This window comes from Haemaphysalis longicornis, unplaced genomic scaffold (genome assembly GCF_048455015.1).
Source record: "Haemaphysalis longicornis isolate Haplotype H1 unplaced genomic scaffold, Haemaphysalis longicornis Haplotype H1 scaffold_16, whole genome shotgun sequence".
NCBI lineage: Eukaryota > Metazoa > Arthropoda > Arachnida > Ixodida > Ixodidae > Haemaphysalis > Haemaphysalis longicornis.
The window spans coordinates 5004031-5024784 of NW_027526266.1; positions in this window are offsets into that span (position 1 = coordinate 5004031).

Consider the following 20754-nt stretch of genomic DNA (forward strand, 5'->3'; position numbering starts at 1 on the left):
GTTTCCAGTTTCACCAATGTAGGCTGGATCGCAAGTCTGACAAGGAACCTTATAGACTTATAGAATCTAATATCTGACAAGGAATCTTTTTAGCAATTTGGTGAGTGTAGGTTTTGTACCGACATTGTAGCAGTATTGTTGTTCCGTTGCCGGTGTAGCGAGCAGGGCTTGTCCAAAGCAAGATTACGTTCCCTTGTGGATACACACGCAAATTTTCCTTTGCGCACCCAGTGTCATCTACTGCTTCGTTTGGAACACACCTATACTGTCAGGCAACTGCTGAAAAGGCCTCGCCGTTCTTCCTGAGTACCGTCATGGTAGCATTGTGGGGGAACGACCAATCTGGGTTCGCACCCCAGAAATGCTTGTATTTTTTCCTAAACCCGCATTTTCTATTGGTTTATTGTTATTTAAGCGTGATTCTGTGCAATGTTTGTAAATAAACGTTGTCTGGCATCTTTTATGTCGGCTTTATGGTGACCCGTGGCATATAGAAACATGCAATAGCCTATTGGTCGCACGGAAAGTTGTGGGCGTGTACCTGTCTTGGAAATGAATGAATTCTTGCCCAAAGTCATCACCAACACTGATCAACTGCGGAACCTGCTGAAGGGAAAGCAAGGATGCTTTCCGGGGTTTGCGCACAAGGAAGTTATTGCGGCATATTACTATTTCTCATTTATTCAACCCCTTCGTTCTTACCTCCGGGCAAAATATGTCGCTGAAAGAACACAGAACGAATCTGAGATTTGATGACAACGGCACAAAAAAACGGAACAACTGTTGTAGCTTTCTCTGAAAGCAATCCTGTATGCAATCTATGTCTTCACTGGAAATATCTGGTTCCAAACAAACATAATTGAAAGAATTTATGAGTTTCACTTGTAACTGGCAGTGTTAAAGAAATTTAGGCTTAATCCTTACTGCCTGGCCGGAAATTACGGCGAAACAAGGTAAGGATGAACAACTCAGTGAAAACAAGAGGAGCGAGAAAAAAGCATCTGTTTGAAGAGCAAGATGTTAGTGCTTGAGTAGTTGTGAACAGGGTGTTGACAGACTTCGGGTTTGCGCAACTCTTCCACTCTATTTAGCTGCCGCAAGAAATGAGCGCGTTAGCAAGCACTATATTGTACAACCAAATTGCTTGGCCATGCGTCCATTATGCTATGTCTTAGCACGTAAAAACGTTCCCTAGGTATCCTAGTCTGAAAATTATGACATATTTAAAACCATGTTTAACGAGAGACGAAGCTTGAGTGCGGCTGTACACGAATTTTAAACTTGCTGTCCTGAAAAAACGGCTGACATTCATACTAGGAAATAAAATTTCCTGCGCGTTTCTTTTTCTTTTTTTTTGTTACGGCATAGGCCGGCAATATATGCACTGGTTCAGACCACTAATGTCTAATAGCGTCATATGATAGTTACAAAAAAACGGAATATTCTCCTGACATGTTTATTTACCTCTTCTAGCAGCAGCACTGGAACATAGCACGAAAACGCGCTGCATGTTTGGCACTTACCTTCTTGAAGCTCAGGGGAAAATATACACTACCACGGAATGCCAAGAAGGCATTTGCAAAAAAAGTAAAAAGAGGAAGGGGAACGTGTTTCGAGCAGGAAACAGGAAACTAGAAGTTGGGCGAAATGAATTTTGCTGTTCAGTACAAATCTCTCACCGCCAGAAATCGCAATTCTTGTACGAAATCCACTGGGCTGATTGAGGGGACGGCCCACTTTTTGTAACGTGTCCGTTTGACAAATTTACAACATCAAGAAGGTTTTCATTCTTTTTTCAGGTGTTTTGGAGGAATGGACATGACCAGAAACCCACGATGTAATGAAAGAGTAAGAATACAAATTCCTGTTGTGAAGCCCACGTGAAAAGTTGTGAGAACCGACTTTATATTATGTTGTAGAAAAAAAAACACTAATGAAAGCTGAAGAAGTCAGCACTACTAACGGTAGGGCTTGAAACTGCAAGTGGGGGTGAGTAGAGGAAACTGCAAGACTGAAAGAAACGGAGGAAAAGAGAGGAAAAAAGTCTGCAGGAGGAGTATATGATCTCAATACGGAAGGGTACAGCTGGCGATATGCACTATGTACGCCAATTTTGCATATCGCCACACAAAACAAGACGTAACTGTCCAGGATTCGGAGATGTACACTTATTTAAAATTATATGTTCCCAGGAATTTTATTCTCTTTAAAAGTACGACCAAAACGGAAATAATAATTTCAGAAAATTCATGGCAATGTTGGTATGACATCATCTTGAATTCGGCCCTAATGGAATTAGGAAATTGCCTACACATAAAAAGATGAAAGGTGTGTTGAAGCCCCACGAACGTTCGTGCACATTGCCAATTTTATTGCAGGTCTGGGGTGGACTAGCGACCTGTTGTCTGCAAATTTAAGCTTCCCATTCAAGACAATTCTTCACTTCCAACTACACGGAATGTTGTTACACTACATAAATTAGGAGCGGGCTAATTTGAACTAGATTCCCAAATTTTCCACCCAAGCAGCTATTACGTGGTTGTGGGCAAGACGGATATGTTTCGAACATCGTACCTCTTCATACATCGTACCATCGTACATCATACCTTATCGAGTTCCCTGTGAAGATTTTTGGTCTTGATAAGCAGAACTTACTAATTTCATTTTCTGCAATCAACTTGGCCTGGACAGTTCTATCAAATGTAAATTTCACAAAAAGAATATTTTTTTTTCTATTGGGCGTTTTAGATCAATACCAAAATTAGAGGCTGTCATATGGCCATCTGCATACTCACTTGGCGTGCTGTACTCATTTCTCGGTAATTTCAGTGCGCTTTGTGGGTAATTAAGAGTTGTTCTTTTGATATTATTTTCGCTTCCCTTTCAGACGGAACTTTCAGGTGCATAATGTAGGGGAAATAAAATTAACTGTTTGACAACACTTGGTCTGCGCAAATGCGCTATATGTATTCTGCTATTTATTCATCGCTGTGTCTAAGAGTACGTCAGACGTACCCGCAGCATTTCTTAAAGATACGTCGGACGTACCCGCAAAATGTCTTAAAGATACGTCGGACGTACCCGCAAGATTTCTTAAAGATACGTCGGACGTACCCGCAAATTTTTTTAAAGATACTTCAGACGTATCCGCGAAACTTTTTTAAGTACGTCGGTGTATTCGGTTTTACTCGGCCCAAACATGCAGCGTACGTTCAGCGTTTTCCGACATCGCGTGCATGGCGACGCGAGCTGAAACTCGAGCGACGCCGATGTCTACGCTCGCCAGATATCGGCGTCGACGCAGCGCGAGAGAGCATCGGAAAGCGAACGGCAGCGTCCGTCTTCGCGTGGTTTGGGGTTTTTCCTTTCAGCAGAAAACAATCCATTTTTTTTAACTTACGGTATTCGGTTGCCTTGAGACAAATTGCAAACTATTTCTGTTCGCAAGCGCTCATCCATTTGTGGCTTGTTCGGCTTTCATCGGGGAGATCGGGGATCTGCGATAGCTTTGTGTGAGTTAAATGAGGGAGCTCTGGTTACATCGCATCCAGATTTAGCATAATGTGGCTTGTCAGCAAGATCGGTGCGTGACGAGCAAGCGTTATCAACGCCAGAATTCTGGCGCATTCCATTCCATTCGTAGCTCCCTTGGCTTGCGCAGGGGAGACCGGGGATGTGCATAGCTTTTTTAGACTCAAATACGGAGCTGTGGTTACATCGCTTGTAGCACTAGCATTATTGTCCTCGGCTCCAAGATCGGTGCGCAAGAAGCAAGCGTTACCACTACTCAAATCTCTCAAATACGACCAAAAGAAAGCACACCCTACACTATTCATGGGCAGCCTCAGTTGGTACACCGAATTCTTCTAACCTCGACGTCTCCTTGCGTGGTCGAGCGGTTGAGAGCTGGGCTTCTGTTTTGAAAGACCATGGTTCGAATCCTAGCAAAGATGGTTTTTCTTTTTTTTTTTCGGCGAGCGTTCGATCAGTTTTGTTTTTACAGGGTACAGACAGGGTGCCAGAATACCGTACCTTTCAACCTACAAATGACGTTGGGCGGTAACCTCAGTATCAAGGCAGCGCTGCAATTTGTTTTGCTTACAATTTGAATTCATGAACGTGAAGTCAATACGCAACATGAAGGTTAAATCAAGTAGCAACTAAAGCAGTTGTGCGAGGTGCGTCTTCGTTTATCATTCTATGTTATTTTGTTCCGGTTTGACCGTGATGGCTCGAGATACATTTCGCAGCATTTCAATATTTGCCCGCCAACATACTCAGCAATAAATAAAGACGCCAAGTGATTTTTTTTTTGCTAAAGCTAAAGTCTTCATAATTGCCGTTCAAGAAGCGACAATAACTGCTCGTAAACGACTTCAACAGGATGGCTTACGTGTCAAGCAACGCCCGCCGACGGAGCGACTGGCGCGCGACTTCGCCGGTCTCCTGCGGGCCCGCATGTTGACGCCGAACGACGCCGACGCTCGCGCGACGCGTGATTTCGCGCCCATGTGGTTAGGGCTTTAAACAGAAACATATGAGGGGGAAAAAAAGAAAGATACTCGCGTCGCACATGATTTTGTTTCCCTCTTGCGAGAACCCGTAGTGGTCCGCATTCGATCTCTGACCTCAGCGAAGGCTCTAACCGCCCCTTCAAATAGTGTCCAACTAGAGAACACGAGGAAAAAAAATACATTCTGCGTCAGGTTAGGCATCGTTAGATTCTTGGCTTATATACAGCAAACGCGTGATGTTTTTGCCGTCGATGGTTCGAGATAACCACGCTAGTTTCGAGAAACGCCGCTTTCGAGCCACTCTGGGCCCTGTACGTCCGACGTATCTTTAAGAAATCTTGCGGGTACGTCCAAAGTATTTTTAAGAAATTGTGCGGGTACGTCCGACGTATCTTTAAGGAACATTGCAAGTACGTCCGACGTATCTTTAAGAAATTTTGCGGGTACGTCCGACGTACCTTTAGACACAGCGTTTATTCATTGAAAAATACCTCTCAGGCTCTATTACGGAGCATTGAGCAAGGTGGGATATACATAGGGAATAGAACAATCCAAATGAGTTTTCAACGAGTACAATTGTTTTGTGGTAGACCGAGAGCTGCAGAAAAATTGGCAATGTACAGGAAAGCCCGTGGCTTCAGCACGCGTTTTCTGTTTTTAGGCGTAGATCATATCTTGCGTCCAGTAGGACTGAAGTGAAAATAGTATCATACCATCATTGCCACATTGCAAAGCAATACCGTGGATGTATTACAAAGAGTGCACTAATGCGAAATAGGTATTATAAACAACAACAGTAATTTTGAAAGAAGAAAAGAGAAACGGGCATAAAGCAGAAACAAACTTTGAAGGATATAAACGGTGTTACCACGACTGATACCTCTGCAGGTACAGATACAAATCTAATAACAAAGATTGCATAATGGCACAAGGACTCATGCGCACCAACGAGAAGAAAAAAAAATTAATTTCAAAGAGGAGCACTATCTGCATCTGAGAGAGGCATACGGTTTGCATAGTGTATACTAATAGAATTGTTAGGGCTGTGAGGTACTACGCCGAGGTACTACAGTACTACGCTATCGGGGCATTTGATGTGGAGCGTTAGTCGCGGCTGTGTTGTCGGTGTCCGCGGAGGGTTCTACAATGTGCGTTTCTGCCGAATCATGCTGTGAGTGCAGTGGAACGGGCCACTGTGTATACATCGTGGTGTTCTTGAGGTGCAGCGGTGGTGTCGCGGGCGACCAGGTTGGGGAGGGTTTGGCGGTCATATAGCAAAAACGCTGTACGATGGGGTATGCAAAATGCCACAGGTAGCACACTTTCTGTACACATTGTGAAGTGCCCAAGCTTCTTGGCTTTGTTTGAGAAAAGCCACGTGCTACCGATACAACTGATGGGACGCGACCGTGCAGCTCGACAATGATCGTTTGCCCTGACTCACTCATCGTTCGTTTGGTATGAAAATAATGAAGCAACACTCACCAGTTTGGATCGTTTTGTATTGGAAATCAGGCAGCGTTTTGGTGACTCCGCAGCAAAAAAAGCCGAAGAGACCTTTCAACAAAAAGCTGAACTCCCGGGAGAAACATGCACGGCATACATTGAAGGCGTGCTTCAGCTCTGCCTGATCGCAAATTTGGCGATGTCTCAGGAAGACAAAGTGGGTAACCTACTTAAAGGTATCGCCGAAGATGTTTACAACTTTCTGATGAGCAAAGATCAGCTCAACTCTACGGCCAATGTGATCCAGCACTGCAGGACGTTTGAGGTTTGGAAGATGCGGCGCGTTACGACCAAATTTGGGCGTCTTGCCAATGTCACCATTGTCGCTGCTGTTGATGTGGCCGCGTCAGGCGACCTCGCTGAGATTGTGCGTCGTATCGTGCGAGAAGAACTCGTACGGCACGCAGAATTGACTCAGCGGCCTGACGACGTGCGCGATGGCTGCGCAATACAAGAAGAGCCCTTGAAGGCTTTGCCAATTAGGAACACCCGCTTCAATTCAATGACGCTCGGGGATCCCCGGTAGCTGGCACCTCACGTCAACCGGGATAGGAGGAGCCTTAATGAGCACCTCATCCCACCATACCTGTCCTAGTACCCAAGCTGTGCCGCACGCCCTACCCTCGAGTACAGAGATGGTCAGGCCGCGTTTCGGAGAGAACACCCTGCCTGCTCTTTTTGCGGTTGTGTTGGGCTCATTGGCGGTTATTGCCGCCACCGTCACCAAATACCGAGATTCGAACGGCCCGTGTTCTCGCACACTACTTACCCTCGCGATTGTGGGGTCTACGGACATCCGCAGTCAGCACTTCCTCCTAGACAGGAAGGATTCCAGCAAATTTGTCGCAACAACTCCCCGGCCTCTGACAGAAATGTCACACCCCCAACTCAGCGCCTACGCAATCACCCTCTCCACGTCGTCGCTCGCCCCCGCCGGGAAACTTGCCGGCGCGGCCGATGGGGGTGAGGTCGCGGGGCAGTCTTCTTCGAAAATACCTCTGGCTGTCCTTATGTTAAAGAACAAAGTGGACGTTATAATTGATGGAATTCCCGTAAGCGCTTTAGTGGACTTTTGGTCTACGGTTTCGGCGATGAGTTTGGGATTTAAACATAGTTTACGCCGAAAGGGGATGTTTCATTGGGATCAACCGGTTACATTTCGTGGAGTTGGAGGCGAAGTGTTGTGTCCGCTTGGGGCCTGTTTAGCAGGTGTGTATCTTGGTGGAAAGGTGTTCAAGACAGAATTCACTGTACTTGCCCGTTCGACACACGGTGTCATATAGGGTATTGACTTCTTCAAAGGGTGTGGCGGTACTGTTGATTGCGCGAATGGAGACATTCTTCTGCCAGATGACCCCTGATGGACGATTGGACTGATATCACCGCTCTTTCTGTATCGGAAGACTATGCCGTACTAGCGCTTTCGGCAACATTTATTGTTGTTACTTTGCCGACGATCCGTTAAGACCTATTCGAAGCCTTGTTGGAGCCAGTACATGAACGCTGTGCCAAAAAGAACCTACTGGTTCTGCGATGTGTCGTCTCAGTTGCTGATGCCCGTGGCAGATTCTGCGTGGTGAACTGCTCGAACGTAACCACCGTGCCTCCGAGGGCATGAAAATTGCTTTGTACGACGAATATGCCCCAACCGCACTTTCTGCACTGAGCCTCAGTTAATTCTTTCGATGCTTCTCCCCAGGAAGCAAAGTTCATTGGAATGATTGATAAATATCTCCGCTCTGACGAACGCCGGTCTCTGTTGAGGATTTTTTCCGGGAACTCTGCAGTATTTGATTTTTCCCGGACCCGCTCCACGCTATCGTTTTCCAAGTCCCGGGCGCATGGCATCATAGATACCGGATCAGCAACACCAATTCGGCAGAAACCTTATCGAATATCACCATCTGAGGGCAAAACTAGTAATGAAGAAATCGGCGAAATGTTGAAGCAAGGCGTGATTCAGGAGACCTCGAGTGCTTAGGGAGCCCCCGTTATTTTGGTGAAGAAAGACGGCTGCGGGCGGTTTTGTGTTGACTACCACCGCCTGAATGCTGTCACAAAACAGGATGTATATCCTTTACCAAGGGTTGACGAAACTGTTGACTGCCTCCCCTCAGCTTCTTACTTTTCTTCCCTCGACTTAGGGTCCGGATACTGGCAGATTTCTATGCATCCAAGAGACAATAAAAAGACGGCTTTCGTCACACCAGATGGGCTATACGAACTTAATGTTGTGCCCTTTGGTTTGTGTAATGTGCCTGCCACATTCGAACGGTTCATGGACAGAGTTTTGCGTCGTCTGAAGTTGAACATATGCATTTGCTACACGGATGATGTCGTCATTTTGGGTCGCACTTTCGACGGGCATAATGCCCGCCTAGCTGTTGCGCTTCACCGCATACAGAACGCAGGCCTCGTATTGAACTAAAAAAATGTCGCTTCGGTGAGCGCCAAGCCCTTGTTTTAGGCCTTTTAGTTGACAAAGATGGTGTGCGACCAGACCCACAAAAGACAACCTGTCGCGTCCTTAAAAGGAGCACAGTCTGTAAAGGATTTAGAAAGTTTTCCTGGCCTCTGCTCGTGTTTTCGTGCCCACATTTGCTTACATTGTGTCTCCCCTTACGCGCCTACTTCGAAAACACGTCCCTTTCATTTGGACTCCAGAATGTGATGAAGCTTTCTGCCAGTTGAAGTTTGTGTTTACATCGGGGCCAATCCTACACCATTTCGACCACGTGGCCCCTGTGGAAGTTCACACGGACACTTACGGAGTGGGCATTGGTGCCGTGCTAGTTCAACGTCATGATGGCCGTGAAACCGTTATTTCTGATGCCAGTCGTTCGCTTAACAAAGCCGAGTGTAATTACACGGTTACGGAGCAAGAGTGCCTGGCAGTCATATTCGCGACGCAACGCTTTCGTTCTTACCTGTACGGCCACAGCTTTACTGTAGTTACGGACCACGTTGGCTTGGGAACCTCCGCCACCCTTCAGGCCGTCTTGTGCGGTGGTCTTTGCGTCTTCAGGAATTCAACTTTACGGTCACCAACAAGAGCGGCCGCAAACATTTCGACGCCGACTGTCTTTCCCGCCTCCCAATGAAAACAACAGATGGCGATTCTGATAACCTCGACGACTATCTGGCAGCTGTGACCATAGAGTTTCCCACCTCAGTACATTCAAAAAGCACAACTGCAAGGTCTGCACCTATTATCACTGTTCGATTCAGCATGTCAGAGTCCAACGCGCGGCTCTTTTTGTGTGCACGACGGGTTACTGTGCAAAAATGATTACTAGTCAACCGGTTCCCAATTGCTTCTTCTGGTTCCCCAAAGCTTACTTCGGTTCTCCGCGCTATCTATGACGATGCCACTGCAAGCCACATGAGACTCGCTCGGACGCTTCACCGCACGCGCCAGCACTTTTACAGGCCCAAAATACGTCAGGTGACAGAACGATACGTCGCGAGTTGCCAATGTCAACATCACAAGACTCCTGCGTCGAGGCCCCTTGGCCAACTGCACCGGGTAAACCCACCGCACTCTCAATTTGAGAAAGGTGGTATTGGCCTGCTCGGTTCATTGCCAAGGTCAGCGCACGGTAACCATTGGATAATTGTCTGCGTGAACTACCTTTCCCGTTATTCAGAGACAGCTGCGCTCCCATCAGCTACTGCCACCGAGGTCTCAAACTTTCGTTTGCATCGTATTCTGCTCCGCCACGCCCCGCCTCGTGTCATCATCAGTGACCGATAGCGCGAATTCACCGCTGATGTTGTCGAAGAACTGCTCCGGCATTCTCTCACGCAGCTTCGGCTCTGAACCCCTTATCTTTCGCAAACGAACGGCCTCACTGAACGGACCAATCGGCCACTTACCAGCATGATAGCTATGTACAGTGATTCCAAACAGAAGAAGCGGGACGCCATCTTGCCCTTAAAAACATACGCCTACAATACCGCCCGCCACGAGACCACAGGATACATCCCTTTCTACCTCCTGTATGCCTGTCTGCCGGCTAGCACTTTGGACACAATTTTTCTGTTCTGTCTGAAGAATGACCGCAGCGTAGCCAAGACTCTGTGCTTCGCTGAAGAAGCCCGTGGAATCGCTCGGTTACGCACTCTAGCCTCGCAAGACTGGTCGAAGTTGCGTTACGACAGCTGCCAGCGATAAATGTCGTTCTGAAGAGGAGCTTCTGTATGACTTTGAACCCCCCTCCGCCAAATTGGTTTGTATGAGAAGCTGTGGCACACTACACTGGGCCATTTGTGGTTCTCAATCACATAAGCAATGTGACCTATGTCATCTCACAACTCCTTAGAAATGGCAGACTAAGCAGCAAGTCTCAAACAGTTCACGTTGCCAGACTCAAACCCTGCTAGTCCCGCGGCATGCCTTGAGTGGCCCGGTAGGCAACGTCTCCAACGGGGTAAATGTTACGCTATCTACTCACTGTCCACAAGGTCGAGTGGCCCAAGGAATTGAGCAATGTATTTACGAGAAGATTCTGCCAAGGTTGAGTAAGACGATGTTTCTAGCATTCGCGGCGGCAGTCGGACATACTGAGCTACCCCTTGTTCACTTTGCAATAAACCGTCGTTCCCCGCACGTAGCAATATCCCAAAGCTTTTCGGTCGACCAACCAGTGTATGAGAAAATTTATCACTTTTTTGACAAAACGACATTTGTCCCACTAATAGAGCTTCAACCGCCGTTGTAAAGACCATGGCTCCACTGCATAGCATAAAATGAGTTAAATTTTACCTGGCTTTTTAAAACAGCGGACTACAAGCTTTGCCATCTGCGCTATCTGTGCGCTGTCTGCGCTATCACGGCGCTGCATTGCGAGCCGTGTCATCTCTAAAGAAGTATCCGAGCCGGCATTGAAACGTCGGGTCTCCATTTTCTGCGCTATCGGTTGAGGTGGAAATATATTTATCATACATGTAAAGAAGCAAGGAGAAGTAAAAATAATTCAGAAGGACTGTTAAATTACGCGTAGAAAACGAAAAAGAACATAATATTGTTTTATTAGTTTAGGATATGTGAAAGTAGTAAATCGTGGAATTGCCAAGGGCCTTGCTCTGCAACGACGGATTCTGGGAGTCAGTTTCAGTCTTCTATTGCTACAGAAAAAACAAAGTGTTAGTGGAACCGTGAAGTCTTAGACTGCTCAAAGAATTGAAGAGGCGATGGGTTCAGGGCACGGGTGGAAATAAAAGCGAAGAATGAAGGCAAGGAAAGTTACAGTACAATTTTTGTAATAGGCAGAGCAGTGAAATTATGCCTCTTGACGCTAAACAGGGCTGTCCGACAGACGATTTCAAGTTGGTAACCCTCTGGCCAGCTCTGCCTGCGCAGGTCGCTTTCCCGAACCTCCTCGCAGGCAAAATGGCTAAATCGTGATTTTCCCGACCTCTGCCTAGGCAATGGCTGGCTACATCCCTTCAAGGTGCGGGATGGCATTGTTTTTATGTTGATTTTCCGCGACGCGGCGTCCGCGAGTGACCAAGATGTTGCAGCATGGCTTTAAAAATATTTCAAGCTGTGCGGAGCACGGCGTCTACAACGCAAATGAAACGGCGTTATTTTACCAGATGTTGCCGGTTAAAACGCACGCTATGAAAGGCGACACATGCACTGGCTGGAAGCATAGCAAAGTGCGCTTCACAGCTGTTCTGTGCGCTAACATGGATGGTAGCGGCCGCCTCGTGCCCTTCGTCATCGGAAAGTTGAAAAAACTGCGTTGATTCAGGAGCTACGCGCCCTTGCTCTAAAACACAATGGATGATGCGCGATTTGGAAGGCTTGGATGATGCGCGATTTATTCGAGGATTGGCTGAGTGAGTTCGACCGTGACATGGAGAGGAAAGGCGGGCGCGTTCTGCTCGGGATGGATAACTGCTCTGCGCACCACGTGCAAGCTTCCTTGACGGCAGTGACCCTGTTTTTTCTGCCACCCAATACCACTTAGAAAGTGGTATTGGGTGGCAGTACCGCTTGATTTGGGAATTTGATCTGCCACCCAATACCACTTTATTCGGGAATAATACGTGCCTTTAAGGCATTGTATAGGCGCCGCGCTGTGGAGCGCTTGACCATAGCTGTTGACCAGCCGGCACCCAACTTGCCGCTTCGATGTTCGCTGTATTCAGCTGTAGCGATGGTGCAGGCCGGAGGTGACAGCCACTTGCATGAGGAATTGTTTCCGCAAGGCCGGCTTCGTCGACACACAACCTGACGCCGAGCCTGGTGCTTCCGATGGTCAGTCCGGAGCTGATTTGTGGCAGCGAGTCATCGACTCCCACATGGTGGTCATGACCTCGGCTGGGATTATTTCGTTTGTGCGCCGATGAAGATGCTGACACTGCGGAACCGTGCACGGACGAGGGTATCGTTAATGAAGTGTGAAGCAAAAGGGATGCTGAGGAATCGGACGCAAACGACGACAAAGCTGCAATGGGCCGCATAGAGCACCTTAAAAAACTTGTTCACGCCAAGGGCCTCGGCGAAGTTCACGCGGCTTCTCATAATAGACCGCCTGAATCGCCCGAATCAAGACTGCCCGAATCAAGACTGCACTGCAGAAACAAACAGCCATCGCGGACGTGTTTGCGCAAAAGTAAATTGTGTTTTGATATATTTTACTGTGGTCCATTTACTACGAATTTCGGGATATAACGAACGCGGGCCGCGGGACGCTCAGGTTCCTTATAGGTGGGCTCGACTGTATTGGAATAGCTCGCTCTACTATTTTCGGAGTGCTTCAGTAGTCAAACAGTGCTGATAGCGTGCAACAGATCAACATTACTTTGATTCATAGGAAGGGAAATTCCAACGACCTCTAGAATGACAGACCCATCAGCATACTTTCGGCTGTGTACAAGGTTTTTACCAAAGTTACACTTAGCCGCATGGGTGATAGCCTGGATTTCGAACAACCCAGAGAGTGGGCTAGGTTTAGGAAAGGGTACGCCCCATGGAGAACCTCAATGTTGTCAATCAAGTGATGGAGAACTGCGCAGAACAGCCGAAAGCCATTTACATTTGATAGATAGAGTATGAAAAAGTATTAGGTTTCCTACTCACGGCGCCGTGCTAGAAGCTCTACAAGACAAGGTAATAAGGTATACCTACACAATACTTCTAGAAGACATATATAAGGAAAGCACAGACAAGATAACCCTGCACAACAAAAGCGATAATTTCCCGATCCGTAGGGGAGTAAGACAGGAAGATACCATGGCGGGCAACAGCGCAAACTGCACTAAAACTTGAAAAGGCAGAGACACAAACGAGTGCTGACTTACAATTATTTTATTCGAAAAAAACCCAATTACATACATACGTCGCATACTCATGGAGCATGCGCTAAAAACAGAAGAGGGAGAAAGACACACCCTAAATGCTTACACCGGCGGTTCAGAATATAAAAATTACATTTAACCTTGTGCCCAGATAAGAGATTTCTTTTTCATAGAAAAGAACAGAAGGCTGGCTGACACAATCCGTCGACCGTTTAATAATGTGTGCCGCTTCGACCAGCTCCCTGGCCATCTGGTTTTTATGGGAGAACAAAATCGAAGTGTCGGCAAAACGGGGTGTGCGACCGCACTGCTTACAATGTTCCGACAAGTGGGAACCTGTGGCCCCTTCGATTGAGTTGTAATGTTCTCTTGCCGTTAGCAGTCAAGATGTATCTTTCTCCCTCTTCTTTTTTTCGCTCATGCTCCACGAGTAAGCGGCATATGTATATAATTGTGGGTTTTTTTCGAATAAAATTTGTTGTGTGAGCGTTTGTTTGTGTCGCTCCCTTTTAGTGTTTTCGCCCAGTTGGCACTGTTACCCGTCACAGAACAGTACCAACTAGTACAGCTTACAACACTCCAAGATACCATCCCGCCAAAACTATTCACATGTCTGGAGGGGGTACTACGAAGCACGTTTTCGAAGAAATAGATCTAACAATACTCTATTGTAATACACAAGATAAGGAAAGCTAGATATTGCGGTAAATCTTTGAAAGAGGTAACATTATAACACTGAAACGCGGGCTAGCTTCGTTAACGTCTAGAATCTAATGTTATTCCAACTTTGAAATTAAGAACTTATGTGGTTTTCCCAGCAACTATAGGGCATTTGCACTTATTAGCTTATTTGGGGTAATTGGAGATACTTATCAACCGGCAGTAATATTACTGTTGGAAACGCAAGAAATCTTATATAACTGTCAGGCATAGTTTGGAGTCAGCCGATTGGTAGCTGACCCCTTGGTTGGGTTCCAGTCGTGTGTGAGGGAGAAGTTTTTGCTTAAGCCACCCCACACATCTGTATTTTTTAGGAAGCTTATGACGTAGCATCGCATCATGGCATTTAGGTTGAAAACATTTTACTTGCTGTAGGTGGACACAGCAAGACAATTATTTTTATCTTGCTTAGGGCTACCAAAGCTCTGTTGGTGTTCTTGAGTAGTACTGGCTTGGAACAAGTGCCGTGACCAACTTGACTTCCAAACTCTCTGTGTGTGCTCTCCGAACTCTGTAAATGCGCTTGAACACTCGTGTGCATCACGTTTTTTTTATTTTTATTTATTTATTTATTTATTTATTTATATTTATTTATTTATTTCACAGACCCTCATGTTTTCGTTCCTTGATATGGCGTAGCATACTAAGCGATATGGCTCGGCTAACCTCGCTTTTACTAGTAAATGCATTCACTCTCTCTTCCGTAGGGGATATAGCGTTTAGGCAATGTATCATCGATAACAGGCATCCAAAGTCTCCGTGGAAGAGGTTTTGAGAAGTGAAAATTTTATTGTTAAAATGAGTGTTTTTTTAGCTCGGTCTTTTTAGAGCAGACTGTGTAGGCGACATTCACGTGAAGTTTAAATCTAGTAACAAGTCAATTCAGAAGGCTGAATTCCAAGTTTAAATAAATAGGCTTATAGAGCGAACAAAAAGAAACGTTTGAAGTATAATAGCGAAGGAAGAGCTTTTGTCTCCTTTACTTGCAACGGAAAATTAGTAGATCTCCATCGGTCACTGAATAAAACATCGCCCCGAGTAGAAAACGCAAATTTCGGTGGAGCCACTCGATGAAAACCTCACATGCCACCCAACGCCTAATGACTCCTATAAGACATAGAAAATTGTGACACTTCCTCAAAATCCTGCCATTGCAGTCCAAGCCGTGGATAAGATTGCCTGTTAGAAATCTATAATAAAATAGTGAGGTCGACAGTGGACTAAAGTAGCATGACCTATCAACACCAAATTACCACTACAACGTTAGACCCGTTAAAAAAATTGCGCACCTGATAGAAGACCAGCGCGTGCCATAGAACGCCTATATATTGGTTTTTCAATGTAATTGCTTGGAACACAGCCAAGCGATCACAGAAGCGTTGGAACACAGCCTTGTTGTATGAAGTTCATACAGCATCCCAATCCCGTGTGTCACACATTCTTACATATCTCCACAGTAAACCTGTTTCCTAAGCATCCCCCCTTTCTGACCTAAGATTAATAATGTGTTACCAGGGCACCTGTAACGGGCCTCTATTTAGGTAGCACTTGGGAACAAACGTCACAGGTAACATTGCTGCGATAAAACTCCTGCCAGTATTGCGCCGCACTCCTTTCGCGCAACTTGGAAAGTACAGACCTCCCCCACTTTGATACACAATCTTTCTGAAGCCTCCAACCTGCACATAATATGCACAGACGCGTTAGCATTATAGCTGTAACACTACGTTCACAGACGCTGTGTCTCAGTTTAAAACACTCACCATAATTTCAAGCATTTTTTCAGAAATACCTATGACATCATGGTAGCTGTTGAGTATGCTGCATGGTACAAATCATCCGATTAATTTATACACAAATATTTTCTAAGTATCAAGAGATAATTGTCATCAGGCAAGCCTTAAAAGGGCTCAGGTTTGTTTAAGGGCACAGTTATTATCTTCTCATACACATTACGAATCGATATTAGTCATCTGCTTCGCTCCTCGGATTTTCGCTTCGCGGGCGACAAGGCAGCAGAGAGCGGCGCAGGCTCTATTAGAATTTTCTGCCCTGTGAACGGAACAACCCCTATCAATGAGGTCCTTGTATCTGTAATAAAAAAAACCCAAAAAGGAACACGACTTATATTTTTGAGTTGACGGCAAACAGCATGCAAATAAACCAGTGTGGGTGGGCACACAATAAAAAATGAAAACGGAAATTTAAATTTATTGTTGGCAGGGTAAGGATAGGACACAAACACGCAGGACTTTTTTTATCTCTTGATTAGCTAACAGAGACCGAAGTGCTCACGACGTTGTCGCTTGCTTACCGTTGGCGACGTCCTGGATGAATGCCGAGAACCTGCTTCATACAGACGTAAAGATGGTGCAGAACTGTACAAGCACCCCAACTGTACAAGCACCCCAAACCAGATAAAAGCGTGTTAGAAGATAATTGTGTTTTAGAATACCTAGTTAACATCAGGTTTTCGCAAACCCTCTCAGATTTCTGAGAGTCATAATCTGCCACTGCACTTTCAGGGACCTTGGGATGGCACAAGACGCCGCCGGTGTTTTTTTAATTGAGCGAAATACAAGTTTAGGAAGAATTTTTCTACAAGATGAATGGTATCGTACCGGTCACAAGCACGTTAGTCGTTTTTGAAAATTCCAGTACCAAAACTTGGTTTTTAAAATAGTACTATGCAGAATATTCAAGCAGTACGTAAGTAATTTACTTTGAATGCAGTAACTATTATTAAGTAGGCTTTAAAACCCTTTGCGTCGCCGGTGGTTGGTCAAGCACTCTTTGAGCAACAAGCCATGCCTTAGACGCATTTAATAGGACCTCCTTTCATCAGCTAGAATCATCACGCTGTGGGGCTATGAGGATTTTGTACTTGTCTCGAATTCCTAACGACTCCAATTTGGATACCACACTAAGACAAAACTGTTAAATTGTCCTTCCAATCCCAGTAAATACTTTGCTCTAGATTCCACAAGTCGGCAGGTGTCGTTATGAGCATTCCTTCAGGTATTGTTATAAATCAGTAGCCAAACAGCCCACAGTCGTCAAATACCTTACAGTGGTAGTTGCACGAACAATTTGTAAGACGTTTGAAAATAAATTTTTTCTGTAGCACTTCTACGAGCATTCTTATGCGAAAGTGCAACACAAACAGAACAAAACCAAAAAAGTTGGCGATGTACACAAGTGTTTTTGATCCTGAATATATTTAGCGATACTCGTCAGAAAAATCTGTTTGGAATGGTTACCTTGTGTGTCTAGCTACACACTAAACTTTTTTACACCCTTTTTGGCCGAAAAGGGTGTAAAAACCTTGTCCCATGGCTAACACCTTTAAAACGTGTTTTCGCAAAAAAAGGGTGTACGGACAAAAAGAGGGTGTAAGAACAAAAAAAGGGTGTTGAGCTCAACACCTTTAAAAAAGGGTGTTGAGGACGCTCAACACCCTAAATAAAGGGTGTTGAGCATCCTCACACCGTTTTTTAAAGGTGATGGCATGCGCAGTACCATGGTGTTGCGCATGTAATCACCATAGCCTTGGAGGCTTGCGACCTATCACCATGGTGTCCTAATGCAATTCATGGCGACAGGTGTATGTCTGGAGGCTCTGTAAGTAAATGAAATGCAACAAATTATGACAAATGGCACAATTTTAAGTTATATATACAGTGATCCCTCGTGGCATCAAACTCGGATATCTTGAAATATCGGTTAACTTCACATGGCACACAAAAAAAACGTAGTAGTCTGAACCAAAAAGAAGAAATAATAGAACTTCACAATTTCATGAACGTGACGATCACAACATTGGTGCACTAGAGGGACCACTGAAAACCGTTATCAGTGTGCTCACTATACATTAGCATTCAAGTGATACAACTAGACAGAACTGGACCCCCACTACAATTGTAATCATGTTTTCTGGTGGTAGCTTCCAAAAACAATATTCCATGTGATGTGCACCCGTAGAGAACTTGTATTGGTATTTGTCGTCACAACTTTTTTAAAAGGCAGACAACCACATTTATAAGTTCTATTGACCATAAATTGCACAATTTCTTTTGTGTCAAAAATCTTGAGACTCAAGCCGAATAAAACCACGTTTTCCGAACAAACTTTTACAATCGACAGTAAATGTTGCAACAAAAAAAAGAAACAAGAATGTTTGCAAAATTTTGTGCATGAATCCTGAGACTAAAATAATTCACAACCAGAAACTATGAGTGAGGTGTCTATTAATAAAAATTTGGCAACTTCCCTTAAAACTTTACAGCCGAGCACATACAATCCCAGTCGAAAAACACAACAGAAAAATACGACAGAATGATCCTGTGAGGGAATGGGACATCCTGTAGTCTGTAGTAAACCCTATCCTGTAGTCTGTAGTAAATCCTGTCCTGTAGTCTGTAGTAAATCCTGTCCTGTAGTCTGTAGTAAATCCTGTCCTGTATTCTGTAGTAAATCCTGTCCTGTAGTCTGTAGTTATTCCTGTCCTGTAGTCTGTCGTAAATCTTGTCCTGTAGTCTGTAGTAAATCCTGCCCTGTAGTCAATCCTGTTCTGTAGTCTGTAGTAAATCCTGTCATGTCTGTTTTCGTAGTAAATCCTGTCATGTCTCCAATTTCAACTTGTTTGGCATAAGAAATTTACTTCCCGTGATGTTTTTTTCTATTAAGTACCTGAAGTATGCAGGATTTCAATAAAATTTCATTCAATTTCAAAATTTCAATAACAATTTCCATAAAAATATGACCAACAAACATAAGCATTTGGGGTCATTCTTGCCTTTCTGGTACAAGCTTGAAATTGTTTTCAGTGAATAACTGATTTCAGAAAGCTGAACCAAAAGGCAATGTAAGCAATGCAACAAGTGGTACATTCATGCATGCAATACAAAAGTTTGATGTTACGCAGATTGCACATGCCTGATCACAGTCCGAAAAAAAAGCAGTTTGCGGTGCTTATCCATTTTATTTTCCTCTTTTTACAACACTGTTCCTGGGCACTACGGCGGCTTCACTTTTTGTCATGGAGAGGCTTTTACTGCCCTCTAATGTTGCTGTTACACCAAAAAAATAATTTTTATTAAACGAGCATCGACAATACCCATTCGAAAATTTGTTCCTTATATTAGTTAGGGCCATTAAAACACAACTAAACAAATATTTTTTTACACTGCAAAACGTGAGAACGTGAGAAAATTAAAATGGAAAGTCAATCTTTAGCTGGAATGCTTGCCTTTGTAAACCTTGTTCCGTTGCATTCGCACAGCAAGGGGTGGAAGGATATCCTGTGGCGAAAAGCGCACGTCTCTGTGGTGCTGCACTATCTTGAAGAGTATGCACGCACGATACCTGCCGAAGTCACGCAGGGATCGTGGCAAGTTCAGTCGATTGTCGAAGCACATCGCACGTATTCCAAATCACGCTAACTGCGAGATTCGTCGCATTCACTGACATTAAAGTGCCAATTATCCCAAGCACCCCGGTTAGTCGTCGCTGGAGGAGTCCTCACATCGAGATGCTTGAAATCCGGACCACTGATCTTGCTTTTGCCACAGCTTCCGAAGCTTCAAATGTTGCTGCTGGCACTCCGCGGGGACATAAGATGCACGTTTTTACAAAAAAGTCAAGCCTAACTTCAACTAGGCAAAGCGCCGATGTGAAATGTGAACGAGCCACTGGGCCACGCAGCCACCGCAAATTTTGACCGGGAGACGAAAAGCAGGAGGGAACAAAGGAAGGGTAAGGAGGGAACCGGCCGATCACGAGAAGTTGTTTCGCGACCCCTCCGCACCCCTCTCGATTCTTCGTATTCTGGTCTCCCCGTCCCGCGAGTTCTGCCGCGCCGCGACATGCCTTCAGTGGTGACGATGCTTCCCCGAACTTCTTCCGAAGGGCCGGGCTAGAGGGAAGCTAGGCGCGCGTTTTCGTTCTTTCTACATTTATTTTTTTAACACATCACGGTAATGCAGCGAGTTCACTGGCGCCGTTTTTTTTTTCACACAGGTAGCGGCAACTGGTTCGCTGTTTTTAAAATCTTATTTTAACTATTTCGGCTTGATTGGACAAATGTTTCGCGTTAAAATAAACAAATTGCTCGCTAAAAAAATAAAACAACAGCACGCAGATTGAAACAATGGGGCTCTCAAAGACACCCAGAAATACATGTCAGAATGTGCACTGCAATTATTACACCACGTCTTCAAAAAGCACATCTTGCTTGTTTTTTATGCGTCCGTTTTGCCGAGGGGCTACCCTTGTTGCCTGATTCTTTTATCAAACATTGTCCACAGTACAATACACGCAATTTCAATTCACTCAAAGAACCCAAGGAATTTCCGAAGTTCTCTATGTATCCGATTTTTTATTATGGGGCTACGCTTAGACGCTCCAACATTAGTCTGATTTGTGCTAAGTTGTGTTGTTAATTGCAAATTTGTAGCGAAGGTTTTTTCCAACACGGCCGGAATGCTAATGGCCGCAATGCAACAAACGTTCATTACAACAGACGCTTGCAATGCAATTGAACGAGATGACCGTCACTCGCACGCAGCATTGTTTCCGTGCAGCGCACGCTAAAAAAGTGGGATTTTGCGGCACCGCACGGGCCGCAAACACCAAGTTTCGGAGCATCTGCGTCGATCGCGGCGCGCGGCATTCCCGTGTCCAGCCAAGCAGCGGCACCATACCGTCC